This window comes from Phyllostomus discolor, chromosome 4, assembly GCF_004126475.2.
Source record: "Phyllostomus discolor isolate MPI-MPIP mPhyDis1 chromosome 4, mPhyDis1.pri.v3, whole genome shotgun sequence".
Lineage (NCBI taxonomy): Eukaryota > Metazoa > Chordata > Mammalia > Chiroptera > Phyllostomidae > Phyllostomus > Phyllostomus discolor.
The window spans coordinates 14,846,146-14,862,924 of NC_040906.2; the positions used below are offsets into that span (position 1 = coordinate 14,846,146).

General features: G+C 46.4%; 1 long non-coding RNA gene and 1 pseudogene across 1 annotated transcript; one reads left to right on the forward strand and one right to left on the reverse strand.

Annotated features, from left to right (window-relative positions):
• The first annotated feature begins 153 nt into the window (after window positions 1-153).
• Window positions 154-11,848, forward strand: LOC118499853 (annotated as a pseudogene).
• Window positions 11,849-12,164: 316 nt separating this feature from the next.
• Window positions 12,165-13,187, reverse strand: LOC118499990. The gene is made up of 2 exons (XR_004902511.1): window positions 13,072-13,187; window positions 12,165-12,863 (listed from the first exon to the last, which is right to left on the reverse strand). It is a non-coding gene; the product is annotated as an uncharacterized LOC118499990 (long non-coding RNA).
• Window positions 13,188-16,779: the final 3,592 nt, after the last annotated feature.

Sequence of the window (16,779 nt, forward strand, 5' to 3'; positions counted from 1 at the left end):
TGGAGCTGAGGCGGCAAGCTCACTCCACGAGAGCCTTGTCAGCTGTACAGGCTGACCTTCCATCCCACGTGTTGGTGGTAAACAGAAGGAACATGATGGGAGCAGACACCAACATTATTTTTACCTTACATGACTCTCTCCACAGCAACCGAAATGGGTCAGGAGAGTTCGGAGCGCAGACTGGAGAGGCGAGACGAGGACAGAAGCTTTCCTTACCCCTGGTCCCGGGCTTCGGTCTGGGCTGGGCCCAGGGGTGAAGAGCCTGCCTCCCACGTCTGCTCACTCAGTGTTCCTGCTGAGGCCACCTCTCTGCCCGGGCCAGCAGCTCCGGGTTCCAAACGGTCTACTCAGCCTGGCCACTTCCTTTCTAAATCACACGCACAAAACAGTCTCCAGTTTTCACAACTACAGGAAAGGTGGGCCTGCTTTCATGGAAGCATCTTGGGGGGAGGGGCGGGGAGAACGAGGCCCTCTGTAAGAAGTCCTTCACCCAGGATAATTCTGACTGGGACCCTGGCCCTCCCAAGCGTTTTCAGAGAGGCCAGAGGGAAGGAATTCACAGAGAATTTTGTTGTTCAAGTTACATTTAAAACACAAACTTCAAGTCATCCCCATAAAATCAGTAAAAATTTAAAAAATCTAAATATAAAAATACACAAACTTCGACAGGGAGAGGGCCTTGTACTCTGAGAAGAGCATGGTGGCAGAGCAAGATCCATGACTCCGCTTCGCGGCCACAGGAACCGCTGGGTGTCGGCCACCAGCGAAGAGCTGCAGAGGCTGCGACGTCGCCCCCTTTGCCCACGAAGTCTGCCCCAAGCACAGCACAGCCCCCACAACTCACCAGTGCTGATGCACGGAACAAGAGTGGGCTAAAAACAGCACACACGCTACAACTAGATTTTGACGCCCGTGACCTCAAATGGAGGTGACAGAGAAAGGACCTGCACCGAGTCTGCACTCTGGAGACACCGCGCAGGGGACAGTCCCGTTCCGTGCACGCGGAGTGGAGAAGCGCACGCACAGGAAGAGCCAAGCCTGCCCGGGGCTTCGCCGGGCCACACGTGAGAGTGTGCGCTGTGTACGCGCAACAGGCTCAGTCCCAGCTCGTGCAGCCCCCTCTCAGGATGCCCCATCTTGCCCCACCAATGTAACACAACGGACACAGCAGAGTGGCGGGAGAAAAGGGCTAAGAAAGTGATGTTTCGGGTGGGCGCTATCCGAAAAATACCACACTTGTGCTTCCTCCCGTACATTCTGTTATCTCAGATCTTCATGTCCTTTCCAGGGCTGCTTCCTGGAGCCCTTTCCTGCTCAAACATCGCCTTCTCCAGGTAGCCTTCCTGGACTCCCCGGTTCAAACAGAATGTCTCATCTCTGTGTGGGCCACCATCACTGTTTTCATTGCACTGAGCTTTAACTGTGGACTACTCATCGACCTAGAGGAGGACACCCTCCAGCTGATGTCCCAGGACAGGGTCTGGCACACGGTAAGTGCTCAATGCTCCACTGAATGAATAAACTGAAAAAGTACAGTAAGTGAAGGGGGAAAACACTAGCACCAATGAACGTCAGTTTGGGCACCTAACAAATGCCAGGTTCCGGGGCTAGGCATTTTGCCTGTATTATCTCATTTAATCCTCACAAATACCTCACATTCAATTTACTGATGATGAATCTGAGACTCAGAAAAGCTAAGTAACTGTTCTATAATTAAACAACCAATTAGTGTTGCCTGGATTAAAACTCCAGTTTGCCTGACTCCACAATGCCTCTTAAATAGGAATGAAAACACACACTCCATCACCACCCCCTCAATCATCCTTAAGCTTCCAGGCATAAGACAAAAGCCAGGCTGGAAGCGCTGTTCCACTGTTTGTGCTCAGTGCCTTCATGGCTGCAGTGTCCCGGAGCGTGCCACTGAATTTTCGTCACACCACAGCCAGTCCCACTCTCCCTCGTGGCCACGGGTGCCCACTGCACACCGCCCAGGGCTGCGTGGAGAAGTCTACCTCTCTGCCTTGAACCATATGCATCCTCAGTGCCAGGAATACCGAACACAGCTGGCCTGGCATCTAGCTGACTTGACTCCTGACACAAACGAGGAAGAGGAAGGCAAAGCTGGGGGTGGCCTGCATCCAGGCAGAGTGTTAAGTAGGTCAGCTGGGCGAGTGCCAGAGTAAAGTGGATTCTCTTCTCTCTACGGGACTCCAGATCTCGTGTGTCTCTGCAATGGCCATCTCTCACTCCTTGTGTCCTCTCATTGTCCCCACGATGTGTGGGGTGGCAACTTGGAAAAAGGCCACCTGCCTTCCCAGAGAAGCATACATGGACAAGCAGGTAAGAAGGCGCTTCTGTAAATCTTTTTGAGAAATAGCTCCATGGCTGACAAGAGACACCCAGGGTTGGCTAAGACGGCTGCGTCAAGAACTACCAAGCAAAGACAAACCGGTCAGGTAGTCTGCAGTGAGTGGCTTCAAGAACACGAAGTAAACAGTATCACGTATATATGCTCCAATCCGGCCTCACTATTTTTGGTTCAGAAGTAGTATTTGGTGTAGGCGAGGGAAGGACGGTGGCTAAAAGCAACTCTCCTCTTTCTCCTTACAGAGACTCCTGATGAAACCAGCAGTCCACGTGATGGGGAAGCGGAGACCTGGTTGGGAAGTCGCAGGCCTGCTGACTGCTGCCACAGGTCACTTCTTCCTGCCCGCTGCCCCCAACAGCACTGCCACTCAAGTGCTAGGAAATGACCACACTGCCAATGCAGTGGCCAACTTCAAAAAACTTTAGAAGGCCCAAAATATAAAAGTAGAGAAGTGGGAAAATAGTTTTAAAGTCTAACACACTACGAATAGTGGTTTCTGCCATAAGATCAAGGTCCGGATGGACAAATCACATCCGGCACCCACAGCCAGCACACATTCGGAAGGCAGCTTTTCTGCAAGGTCATAAAACCTGCCCCCAGTGGCTGTGAGACCCTTCTCCCGGCTTTTACTAAGGGCACCGAGATGACACAAATGTGCAACGTCTGTGTGTGTGCCTTTAGAGCCAGAGAGACAGGTTTCCCGCCTCCTAGGGGAAAGGAACAAGGAGAAAAGGTATTTGTATTTGTAGAAGGCCTCACACAGGCCACTAATGAAAGCTTTATTTCAAAAACACCCAATTTAGCCCTGGCTGGTGTAGCTCAGTGGATTGAGCGCGGGCTTGCAAACCAAAGTATCTCAGGTTCGATTCCTAGCCAGGGCACACACCTGGGTTGTAGGTCATAACCCCCAGCAACCGCATATTGATGTTTCTCTCTCTATCTCCCTTTTTTCCCTCTCCAAAAATAAATAAATAAAATTTAAAAAAACCCACCCAATTTAAGCAAATCTAAACTTACAATAATTGGTAATTGTGTAAACTGAAAGGATTCACAAGTTCCATTACTTTCATTCAATCTACACACATTTTTTTTTTTAGCCACATACATCCACTACTTAAGGATATGCAAAGGCATTCCTACTTGCTCCAAGCCCAGAGGGCCCACCATTGGTTGACCCTCCAGTAAACAGCTTACAAGGAACTTATTTTAAGAGCAAAGACACTGACCTCATCTGGAAAATCATATTTTGAATAATCTAACATATTTTCAAGAGCTGCTAAGCTTACACCTTTCTGGCTCCTACACATCCCTGGAAAACAGAAGAGCAAACAGGGGTACAAGAGTTCAAGTTTAGAACAAACAGGCCTGGTTCTGGCTAAATTCCTCAAAGTCCGAACAGGAAAATGTCCAACTGAAAAGAAAGGTTAGAGCGGCAGAGGAAAGAGTTCCCGGGAAGAAGCGTCGCTCTGAAAAAGCTCTCAAGACGTTTCCTAATAGGGTAATGGAAAAACAAAGACCTGGAAGATCTTTGGGGAAGGAAAAACACCAGATGAGCCTGGAATATGCTGTAAAAAGTAAGGAAATACTCAAATTTGATAGGGACATGTCATAAGATCACAGAAACAATGAGAGTCACACTCGATGGTGAAACACTAGATGCCTCCCTCTAAGGCTGGGAGCTAGACAAGGATGTCTATGCTCCTCGTTTCTGTTCAGCCTTGTTCCAGGAATCTACCCTGTGAGATAAGGCAAGAGAAAGAAATTAAAGTCACATAGACTGTACAGGAAGAAGTAAAACTGTATTTATTTGCAGGAGACATGATCTTATCTTGCATACAGAAATTCCTCCTGGCTGGCATACCTCAGTGGATTGAGCGTGGGCTGCGAACCAAAGCATCGCAGGTTCAATTCCCAGTCAGGGCACATGCCTGGGTTGCAGGCCACGGCCCCCAGCAACCGCACATTGATGTTTCTCTCTCTCTCTCCCTCCCTTCCCTCTCTAAAAATAAATAAAATCTTAAAAAAAAAAAAGAAAGAAATTCCTAAGAAATCTACACAAAACCTACTAAAATATGCAGGTTTAGAAAGATTGTAAGATACAAGATCAATACATAAAAATAGATTTTATTTCTATATACTAATAAGCAAGTAAATTAAATTCCATTCATAATACCATCAAAAATAATAAAATACTTAGGAATGAATTTAACAAAAGAAGTACATTAAAAACTACAAAACACTGTTGAGAGAAATTAAAGACTTCAATATATGGAGAGATATAACATACATGGATTGAAAGACTCAATACTGTTAAAACGGCAATTCTTCCCAAATTGATCTATGGAATAAATGCAATTCCTATCAAAATCCCAGCAGGCTTCTCTGGAGACATTGACAAGCTGATCCTAAAACTTACGGAAATTGAAAAAACTAGAATGGACCCTGGCTGGGTAGCTCAGCTAGTTAGAACGTTGTCCTGATACGCCAAGGTTGTGGGTTCAATCCCTGGTCAGGGCACATACAAGAATCAACCAATGAATGCAAAAATAAGTGGAACAAATCAATGTTTCTCTCTCTCTCTCTCCCTTCCTTTTTCTAAGAAATCAGTCAAAAGTTTTTTAAAAGAAAAACTAGAACGGCCAAAACAATTTTGAAAAATGAACAAAGTTGGAGAACTTATAGTAGCTAATTTCAAAACTTGGTGTAAAGCTACAGTAATCAAGGTAACAAGGTGTTCACATAAAAATAGATTTACAGATCAGTGGAGCCGAAGAGAGAAGAAATAAACTCATTTTAATGGTCCATTACAGGCATACTTCCTTTTATTGAGCTTCGGTTTACTGAACTTTACTATGTTGCATTATTTACAATCACCTGCGGACAGCTCTCAGACAGGGTTTGGGGGTAAAGGGATTGAACAAAAAGGAAAAAGGATTATGGACACATGGAAATCAGTGTGGTGGTTGCAGGGGCGGAAGGGGGTATAAAAGGGATAAACAGTCATGGAAACAATGCAAAAAGAAAAAAGAAAATAAAAAGAAACAAAGAATGATATCTACACAGAAAAAAGAATGAATAACAAAGCAAGTGCAGTAAAATATTAACATTTGATAACTGGGTAAAAATAAAAATTCTTTGTACTATTTTTACAATGTTTTTGCAAGTCTGAAATTATTTCAAAATAAAAGTTGTTAAAAAATGAAAAAAGTCGTTACTACTTAAAGGGAAGCTTGGTTTCCTCAGACCAGGAGGCAGGCGGCACACCATCGACTTGAACTTGTCTTTGGAATTAGACTGGCAAGGATGGGCTTTCCTCCTTGCTCCACTGCCTGGCAGGCTTGGCTGGGGGCTCCACCTGCCATCTCTGAAGTACAGAGGGGAGGTCACATGCCTGATGAAGAGCCTCACCAGTGCCCGAAGGTCTCTTCAGCGTGGCCATGGGGGCGGCCGCCTTCACATAAACTAGCCATGCAGCACACTCCACCCTCCCCTGCCAGCAAGCTTGCAAACCATGGCCTAAGGGCAGTTGAAAAGAGAGGGCACACACCACAGCCTTGCAGTTCGGTTTAACAGCACGTCCTCTGGGGCCCATCCACACACAATGAGGGGGCGGCGGGAGGCTCTCAAATTTTTAGGGAAGAAATGTTGTTTAAACCCGATTCTAGGTGAAAACCTCATTACCCAACGAAACACAAGTCTTATCTTGCCTTCAGCCGAGAGAGCAGTGCTGTCAGCACCAACACAGAAGCAGAATCGGGACGCAGATGCTGAGATAAGGACTTCGGGGCAGGAGTCAAGAAAACAAGGGGACAGTGTGGGGAGCGCCAAGTTCTCTGTGACTGCTGCTATTCAAGGAAGGAACACGTTATCTTTTAATCTCCTTGCAATTAGAAGGAAATGTCAGGTTTTACTAAAAAGTCATGCTAAGGGAAGTGGGAGGAGGACTAATAAAGCAGGAATGATAGTCACATTCTTCAATGAACCTTTTAGAGTCTATTAATCTTTTAGAGTCAGAGACAGGAAATAAGCTGCAGCTGAACAAAAAAAGACTTCAGTTAAAAAAATCCAGGCAGAAGGGGCTAAGTCGCTGGGCTGGTATTTGTGAAACACAGACGCTCCCAACATGCCCCGTGATGATGATTTCACCCTGCTCTCAGCAGATCCTCACTACCACTCACTCAATCCATCAACAAGTCCTTCCAAGTTCAAATATTCGTCTTGAATTCATCTACTCTCGGCTTCAAATGTATGTCCTTGAATCCATGTATTCTCCTACATTTCCAGTTATTGCCTTAGTCCAGATTACCACCATCTCTCACCTGCTGGTGTCCCTGCTTCTACTCTTACCGCTTCTTATCATCTGTTCTCCAGACAGGGGTCCCGGTGCTCTCTTTAAAGGAAGCTTAGAGCCACTGCACGGCTCCAAGGCCTCTGTGACCTGACTCGTGACTCTCCCCTGACCTTCTCAGCCACTTCGCCCCCTCACCGGGCGTGTTCCCAGGGTCTCGGCTGTCCCCTCTAAACCACTCAGATGGCTGAATCTGAATGGCTAAGCCAGTTAGTATTCAGCTAACAGCACCACCTCCCACAGCGAGCTTGTCAACCCTCATACTGGAACACCCCCCATCACTCCCTATCACATTACCTTGTCCTATTCTGTTTCATTCTTCCACTATCTAAAATTATTATGTATTAATATTCCCTTATAAATGCCTAAAGAAACACTGGAAGGATAAACAGAAACTGATTTTTAAAAAGATTTATTTATTTACTTTTTTAGAAGGAGGGAAAGGGAGGGGGAAAGAGAGGGTGAGAAGCATCGATGTGAGAGAGAAACATCGATCGGCCGCCTCTCATACACGCCCTGCCTGGGAACGGAACCTGCAACCCAGGCGTGTGCCCTGACCGGGAATCACACCGGCGACCTTTTGCTTTGAGGGCCAACGCCCAACGAACTGAGCCACGCTGGTCAGGGCCATAAACTGATGTTTAAATCAGGTTACCAATGGGATCTGAGACTTCTCTGTGTGCACCTTTTTCTATCATTTTAATTTCTGAGCTATATAAATTAATCACCTAGTCAAAAACCTTATTAATTTTTAAATGAAAACTATACTTTCTAATTTAATCTTCATTGTATTTTTTCCCATTACAATTTAGTCCTCTTATACCCCCCTCCCCCTGGCAATCGCCACACTGGTGTCCATGTCCATGAGTCCTTTTTCCTTTTTCCTTGATTCCTCCACCCGCCCTAACCTCCCTGCCCCCACCTGGAGCTGTCATCCCATTCTCCGTAAATGAAACCTTCAGTAGTTAAACATTCCCTTGCTATTTGTCTAGCTTCTCCTCCACAGTGAAAGCTCTGTGAGGACTGAGACCTTGTTCACAGAGCACACGCCCCGCCCTGGAAATGTAATCAGGGTTCCTTAAATGTTTGCTGGGTAAACAAACGCGTCTACAGCAGGTGTGACCAGCAAAGCCACAAGGTGGGACTCTTCAGACTCAACGAGTGCTCCTGTCCCACCACCATGTCCAAGTCACCACTTCACTCGGTGCGCAAACCCTGCCACAGCCACCCGCGACTCCTTCAATATCTCTTCCTCCTCCCGAGGCCCCCTCCAAATTTTCCACAGCGCCCCTCTTTTATCCTCTCCCACATCAAGCCCATCTGCTCCCTCTAATTCAACTATCATTTGCAGGAGAACAGCCACTTTTTAGACGGGACCTCTCTCGGGCCTCACGTCCTCCTCACCAGCCGTCTATTCTGCCTTTTCCAATGCATGTCCAACCACTGCAGTCCAGCTTGTCCAGCTAGCTCTGCACCCCTGACCTTCCAGCTTCTTTCAGTGGAACCTTCTTTCTCCCAATCACATAAGAGGAAAACAAGTCACTCCTGACTTCTTCCTTTGCCTTATTCTCCAAAGCCAAACCAGACACAAAACTTATGAAATCCTGTCTTCATAGCATGCTTCCTCTTTTATTTCCACCACCACCCAGATCTGGACTATTACAGCAGCATCCAGACTGAACTGAAATCTGTATCCTCAGGGTCTGCCCACACTCCTTTTAAATCCTCAACCAAGGATATGTTTATTAATTTTAGAGAAACATTGATGTGAGAAGGAAACATCAATTCATTGCCTCCCACACGCACCCCAACCAAGGATTAAACACACAACCTAGAGATGCACCCTGACCAGGAATTGAACCTGCAACCTTTTGGTGCATGGGATGATGCCCCAACCGGCCAGAGCACAGGATCTGCCCCTTTTAATTCCATCCTGTGTTGGCCTTAACACTAAACTCCTAGAATAAACTTTTCGATCCTGTCGGCAGAATTTACTACACTAAGCCTCTTCCTTCTGAATCTGTATCATAGTCTACGCAGCACTTTTGGGTTTTTTCACAGACCAGCTCAAGCCCCACTCTCCCCATGAATATCTGTTTACCTGTTTGTTCCTCTCACCTGACACTCTGTAAAGGCCGCCTTTTACCACTGTTCCCTTTTCACACGGATGTGCCTCCTAAGCTCCACGGAGGTCTCCGCAGGGAAGCCCCGAGTCTCTGGAGCAGACAACTGCCGAGCTCATCCGGCGGAAAGGGAAGATCTCTGCCCCAGTCTGACCTTCTCCTCAGCAGTGCCGCCCAACTCTGCTCCCACAATGCATGGGGAGGGGGGGCCTTGGGGGAAGGCTCCCTAGAACAAAGTTTAAAAAAGAATTCACTTGGGAGTGATGGATATGTTTTGTGTCAGTTATACCTCCACGATACTGTTTCTAAAAAGGAACTAGCATTGGCCGGTGTGGCTTAGTTGGTTGGGTATTGTCCTGCAAAGCAAAAGGTCACTGGTTCAATTCCCAGTAAGGGCACATGTCTGAGTTGTGGGGCAGGTCCCCGGTCGGGGCGCAAACGAAAGGCAACCGATGGATGTTTCTCTCTCACATCAATGTTTCTCTCCCTCTCTCTCTCCCTCCTTCCCTTCTCTCTAAAAATGAATAAATGAATAAGTAAATAAATAAAATCCTCTTTTAAAAAATTGACTAAAGGGACAAGAAAGCAGGGTAAAGAACTGCAGCGCATTCTAAAGGTAAACAAAAGGGCCTCAAACATTCCTTTCTTTCTGTTTGCAGGGCTGGCTCAGCCCAATCCTAATCCCCAGCCCCTTCACCAAGTACAGGACTGTCACTGTCACAGTAGAATCTGGACAGACCTCCAGGGGTTCAGCCTCCCCCCGCCCCCCAGCTAGAGCACCCCATCTCAGGAATCTCACCATCCTGCTCCGTCATCTGTATACAGCATTCAGAAGCTGCCTGTCTCTTTCTGCCTTCCACTCTCTGTGGGGAATTCTGCCTCGGGTTTCCTCCTTAAGTAAGAGAGACTGCTGAGCGGCCTAAGCTTGAAAACCTATGGCTGCTGTCTCCAACCATCAAGTCTCCAGGGGCCAGGCCCAAACCACCCTGGACAAGGTATCTATTTCTACAGAAAGCAATTATTCATCAGCACTGATTAAATCACTCTCCTCTATTACAGGAGTGTGTGTGTGACTCATGGGATACACAGTTTCCTTTTCCTCCCCCATCTAGGTGTTTCCCCTCGGTCACCGGGGGAACTCAGGACATCAGAAATGGTTCTGAGTCTACAGTCTGCAAGACCTGTGATGAGATGACTTTGCTTGCTCAGTAGTTACACTAGAAGACAGAACTGACTTATGTGGAACCAATAAAATGGAGAGGAGTAGAGGAACCAGACTCATCTTCTCTTATGAGATAAATGCCAAGCTAATCCTCCCTAAAGAAAGCTGGAGGAGCAATGAATTTCTTAAAGCCCTACTGAGGAAGGAAGGTCACTAATCCAGCCCTAATGAGAAGGGAGGGTCAGTACTGCACACCACAGGTCAGTCCGAGCACAGGAGTGGGCAAAACTAGGGAAAAATACAGCTCACAGCAGCTAGGGCTGAGTGCGGGGGAGGGGGGCACCTACAAATTACTGCAAAGTGATACACAGGTGAAGGCTGAGCATAATCAGGAGACTATCTCTCCTGAAGCCTTGACCTTTCTCAGCTTCAGAAAGGACCCTCTTTCTGCCTCCGGAGGTGAGCTCTAGCAAGCAGTGGCCCTCAAAGTATGGCCCACAGCACCTGAGGGAACCCCAGGACCCTCTCGGCAGCTCTGCTAGGCGAACCTGTATTCATAACTTAGAGGTGGTTCGCCTTTTTCACCAGGCTGCTCTTTGCACTGATAGTGCAAAAGCAACGGTGGGTCAAGCCGCCGGTGCCTGAGTGGGAACTGAGACAACGGTGCCCAGTTAGATCCTTCATCACCGCACACTTCTTCGCCACGCAGCCGATGAGTAGGTGCCGGCTTTACCTGAGAATGTCCTTGACGATGCGGTAAAAAGTACTAAGTCTCAATCCTCAAGTGTGCCTTTTTAATAGTCTGTGTGGCAAAATGAGAAGCACATACAACACTCAAGAGGCATACAGAAGATGACGGCGTCTCAGTAAAGCATCATCTGAGCTGCAAAAATCTTCTGCAGAGCACGTGCTTACTTGAAAGACTGAGCAGCACACAAGTGGTGCGTCGGTCAGACACTGGTACTTTGGCAGATATTTTTAGCATGTGTGTGTGTCATAGGGGGGTACCCAAAGCCTGTCACATCAAGGAAAACAACTGACAGTATTTGTTGCCAATAATAATGTTTGAGCTTTCAAGGGAAAATCAGAATTTCAGCAAACTTGTCTCTGCCACCATGAGCTTGACAGCCTCCCAATTCTTAACCACTTTTCTAAGGAGTGTGGTGGCAGTATGATTTTTCGATATTGTGTAATACATTGTAACATTTGGAAGACCTGCATAACTCACGGAGTCAGTATTTTCCAAATACCTATCACACAATGTTACAGGGTCATGCATGCTTAAAAGGTCAGGTCAAAGTGAGAGACCAATGGAGAGGTGCAGATCTTAAGCAGCTGGGTCAGCTGACCTGTGGGGCGATGGAGAGGATTTAGGCTGCGCACCTAGGCTTTCAAGCCAACGCCACCAAGGCCTGTCAGTCGCCGGGCATCCAGCAGCTGCTGCAGGCCGAGAAGGCATCCGAGGGCCACAGGCTCGAGACCTGGAGGCTGAAGCAGGCCAAAAAAGAGGTACAAGCTTAAATTAGGCAGTACCGCCTGCAGAGGGAGGAGTTCAAGGCCAAGGAGGCTGCGGCTCTGGGATTCCCGCAGCAGCTGCAGCACCGAAGTGGAGAAGGACACCCGGGAGATGACCTACTTCCGGCAGAACAGGGATGAAGCCCTGGATAACCTCGGGCCTTGTCGGCGACATCCAGACAGAAATCCATGAAAACCACTGCATAAATGGACACAGAAGAAAGAGCACCCGTTCATGGACTGGCATTCTGGATGCCTCCGTGGAATACGAAGCTTTTGCAAAGCTTGAGTTACATTCTTGTGGAAAGGCATGAAATTATTTCTGTGTATTACACAGCAGGTCCTTTTACTTTTTGAGAACTGCAAACTTAAAGTTTGTACAAACTTAGAACTTATCCAAAGATTTCATCTTTTTACCTCATATTTCTTTTTTTTTAAAAATTTTTTAAAGATTTTATTTATTTATTTTTAGGGAGGGAAGGGAGGGAGAGAGAAAGAGAGAGAGAGAGAGAAACATCAATGTGCAGTTGCTGGGGGTTATGGCCTGCAACCCAGGAATGTACCCTGGCTGGGAATCGAACCTGGGATACTTTGGTTCCCAGCCCGCGCTCAATCCACTGAGCTACGCCAGCCAGGGCTCTCATATTCCTTAGAAATTTAATGGGCATACATTATCTGTTTTTTCTATGCCTTTTAGCCCAAGCAAAAAAAAAAAAAATATATATATATATATGACAATACTAATTTTTCTTAGATACAGTAAGAAACATTTCTTTTAAAGAAAGAAAGGGATTAAATATATGTATTTTTCCCCCTAAAGCTTTCTGGAAGGTCAAGGGTTTTATCTGTGAAAAAGCAGTAAGTAGTTGTTTGTAATCTGTGTAAAGCAGCAACCAGTCTTAAAATTGTCTTTTCTCGTTAAGGTTAGGGCAATGAATTCTAGTTTAATTGTTAGAGCTGCTTTTAGTATCTCTTAATCAAAATTCTAGATGATAGAATTTAAGAACTGTTACATGTTATTATTTGGTATACTGATAAACATTTAATAGTAAAGACTTTGTCATGCAAAAAAAAAGAGTAAAAGATAGACCAACGGACTTTACTGTAACAAAGTATGAACGGTTACCTGATATCATTTCAGATTCCACACTACAACTAACTTTCACAAAACCACCGTTTGTTACCTTTGTGTAGTACCAAAGAAGAATAACCACAGTTATCTGGAAAGGCTATAGAAATACTCCTCCTTTTGCCAACTAAATTATGTGTGGGGATGGATTTTCTTCATAATTCAACCAAAACAACATATCGCAACCAACTGAATGCAGAAACAGATACAAAAATCCACTTGTCACCTTGGGTGGCGTAGCTCAGTGGATTGAGGGCGGGCTGGGAACCAAAGTGTCACAGGTTCGATTCCCAATCAGGGCACATGCCTGGGTTGCAGGCCACCGCCCCCAGCAACCACACATTGATGTTTCTCTCTCTCTCTTTCTCCCTCCCTTCCCTCTCTAAAAAAAAGTGGATAAATAAAATCTTTAAAAAAAAAATCCACTTGTCTTCTATTAAGGCAGCTTCTCACTAATCTTTTGAAACAATACTACTTTTCATTTAAAAAATGCTACTTTGTCCTGACCAGTCTGTTGGTTGGGCATTGCTCTGCGAAGGAAAAGGTTGATGACTCAATACCCAGTCAGGGCACAAGCCTGGGTTGCAGGTTCAGTCCCTGATTGGGCATGTGTAAGAGGCAACTGATTGATGTTTCTCCCCCTCTTTCTCCCTCCCTTCCTCTCTCTCTAAAAATAAATAAGTAAATAAAGTATTTTTTAAATGCAATGTATATTAACTTGTAATGGACTTATTATTTCTAAATGAGTTAATAAATATTCTTATCATGGTGAATATCAAGATATATATAGATACATATATCCCATGCTAAAAATATACATATTTAAGACCCCGAAGAGCTTATGAAGTGCATAAAGGAGTCCTCAGACCAAAAATCTGGACCCCTCCGGTCACCAATACCACTGCCTGTCCAGGATACAGGAGTAAATGAGGGCACCTAAACACAAGGTCCTTTGTACTTTGGGTCCTAGAGAAATTAGTACTCTCAGTATGTGTTGCAAAATGCCAGCCCTGGCTTCCAAGTTCTGCCAGAAGAGAGGGTGAGAAGTCAGGTCACTACAGAAAATGCTTCTGTATATTTCACTGACAGATCAAAGCACCTGATCCCATGCTGAAATCCAGGGGGCCTGTGATCAGACAATTCCAAGGTCATAAAGGAATCTAGTGGGGCAGCTAAACTCGACTCCAGATTATGAGTATTAGATCCTGAAGTCAAGGCTTCACTGACATACAGTCAACAAGAAACTTTTCACTTACATACTCATTTTTATACTTGGTCCTAAATTTTCTACTTCCTTCTTCCATCCTTTTCCTCTACCCATGCTTCCAATGTTAGTGTTCCTCTGAGCTCAGTCTTCTCATTTTGCCCGGCACATAGTAAGCACTCAATAAGTAGCAGCTGTAATTATTACCACAAACTCTTCCATGGCATTCTTAACTTCCCAGCTCCCGAGTTCTTAACTTTCTGTCATCACCCAGACCTCCGTCGTGAGCTCCAGACCCGCAGAGTGACCCGCCTTTCTACCTAGACGTGCAGCAGGGACCTCAGCTCAGCAGGTCCAAAGTGTACCTCCCGTATCTTTCTCCTCCAAGTTAAGTTAGATAAGTAAAACTATTAAAACTTATTTTACCAAGTCAAGGCATGCAATTACAGTTTATTCCAATTACAGTGAATCCTTAACTTAGTTCTTTTTTTATAAAAAGTTTAGTATTTTCTTCCTCCTAACAAAAGAAAACAACTGTTTTAACTTGTGATGAAAAATTTTTGAATTCAACTTTAAGATATGCAAGTAATACATGGTTTTAAAAATTCTTTTGGGGATACATGAATAAACCACTTGAAAGAGTAGTTGTAGGAAAACCACAGGTAATTATCAGGAAAGTAGCATCAGATTTGTGTCTGAGATTACTGTAGTGCAGTGTAAAGTATCTGGGTTGAACAGGAAGGATTTTAGCCTGCAGGCTGGGAGCTAGTAAGAAAACTGTAGACCAGGCAGGCTAGAGATGAGGAATTTATGGTGGTTGCAGTGGGAATGGACAGGATTTAGAGAAAAGTTAAGGGTGACAGGTTGACCAGACCTGGGGGCAGGGTAGATGTGGGGAGAATAAGACAGGAGCAGTCTGGAATGATCTAAGTGTCTGATTTTAGTGACAGGTGGGTGTTGATGAAAAAGGAGCTATCCGGCGGAGAGGCAGCTTGTTGATTGGCTAAATCAACAGGTGCTGAAATTAAGGAAGATGTCTTTCGGAGTATCTGAGGGATGAGTGCATAAAGAAGGGAGGATTAAAACATTTCCTAGATCCAGAAAAGAATTGTGAAGACCAGAGAGTGGAGATATTGGTGTTCCAAATGAGTCTAAGTTAAACATCTTCCTAATGTTCCATCAGACCACACACCATACAGTACTGCGAATGTTTGTTGAATTGATTAAAATCTCCCCTAGACTACAAGCTCTGTGAACACACCTGTCCTGTTACCACTGTATCCTCCCAGCGCCTTCCATGGTGGCCTAGCTGATTAAATATTTGTTAATTAAGTGAAGGGATGAATGGATGGATAAACGAGTTAAATTCCACAGGATTCCAGATGCTGCTTGAATCTCTACAGTTTAGGAAAGAAATTTTCTATATATACTGAAGGTGGGGAAGTAACCAAAGTGAGTATCCATGATAAACTCAGCCATGAAGGCTGAGAGGGGCTCGGGCTCACACCCAAGGGAGAATTTAAACCGCTGAGCGGCGGGAAAGAGAAGGCACGGAGGCCTAGGGTAAGGGTACGCTGCAGGGTTCGGGTACCCAGAGGCGGGGCGGACTAAGTTCACCGGCGCGGCGGAGAGGGACACGGATTCCGACAAGGCGCGAAGTCCTGGCTAGTGGAAGGCCGAGGCCCCCTGGCCTACTAGGCGATGGAGAGGTGGCGGGCAAGAGCGGGACTTGGGGGGAAGCGGCCAGAGGGCTGGGGACCTGCGTGAAACGACCCGGCCAGAGGGAGTGGAGGGAGAGTTGGGACGGCGGAGGGTCCTGCCCCCGCGGTCCGCAGCCACACTCACCTAGCGGACCCAGCTTCGCCCGGGCTCAGCGCCGGCTCCGCGTTGCTTCCTCCCCTGGCCTGCTGGGCAAGCAGGCGGGCTCAGGCGCCCCTAGCAACCACGCACTGCTACGCGACCCGCGCTTCCAGCCGCCAGCGCCGCTACCGCCTGCCACGCGCTGCGCGCGCCCCCAGTGGACAGACCGAGGGCCTGGAAGGGGCGATCTCGGCGGGAGGGAGGCAAGCGCGCGGAATCTCGGAGATTGTGGGAGGCCGCTACCCGCCTTGCGCACGCGCAGTCGCTCCAGTGAGGTGGGGCCCGGCCGCCGGCACTCTGGGAGATGTAGTCCGGAGATTAAATCCCCAAAAGGCTCTCTCCAAGATTCTCCCGATCGTGGTTCCACGCAACCCGTTCGGACTTTCTTTGGCCATGCCTTAATTCGCTCTTCTGAAATCAAATAGCTCTGGCTTTATTAAAGAATTTTCTCAGTAGTTCTTTCAAGTTGAAGGCTTTGGGTATGATTTCAGGAAAGTGAGATTGGCAGATTCACTTGCTTCCCTCCAACCAAACGTTCCCTAACTCCAAACCACCCAGCGGGTACAACTACAAACACCTGTTTTCTGGGCTTCAAGTGTGAACTTTAGGAAACAATACCTACCTTAACACAAGGCCCGTGGGCCGAATCCGGCCCTTCTCCTTGTTTCTACCAGGCAGCAGCGCTAAGCTCCTTGCCCTAGTTAAGTAATAGTTATACAGTCCTAAAATTACATTCTGCCCTTTGAAGGCAACTGCCTGGCTGATGTGCCCCGGGGTGAGAATGAGTTTGACATCCTTATCTCCTCAAGCAAGACAGATCATGCTCTGTCTCAGTCTCAAATATCTCTAGACGTAATGGATTTTAAGCTCTAAACAGAGCGGGGGTTGGGGGATGAAAAGATCTTTATTCTAAACAACATGATACAGAAATAAGGGGGGGGGATACAAGATGAAACTAACCCAATGAAAACAATGTAGAGCAGAACAAGAATGCTTAAATAATTGATTTAGGCAACAGTCATTGGTGATGCTAAACTCGTTATAGGATTGATGGAATTTTACACTGATAG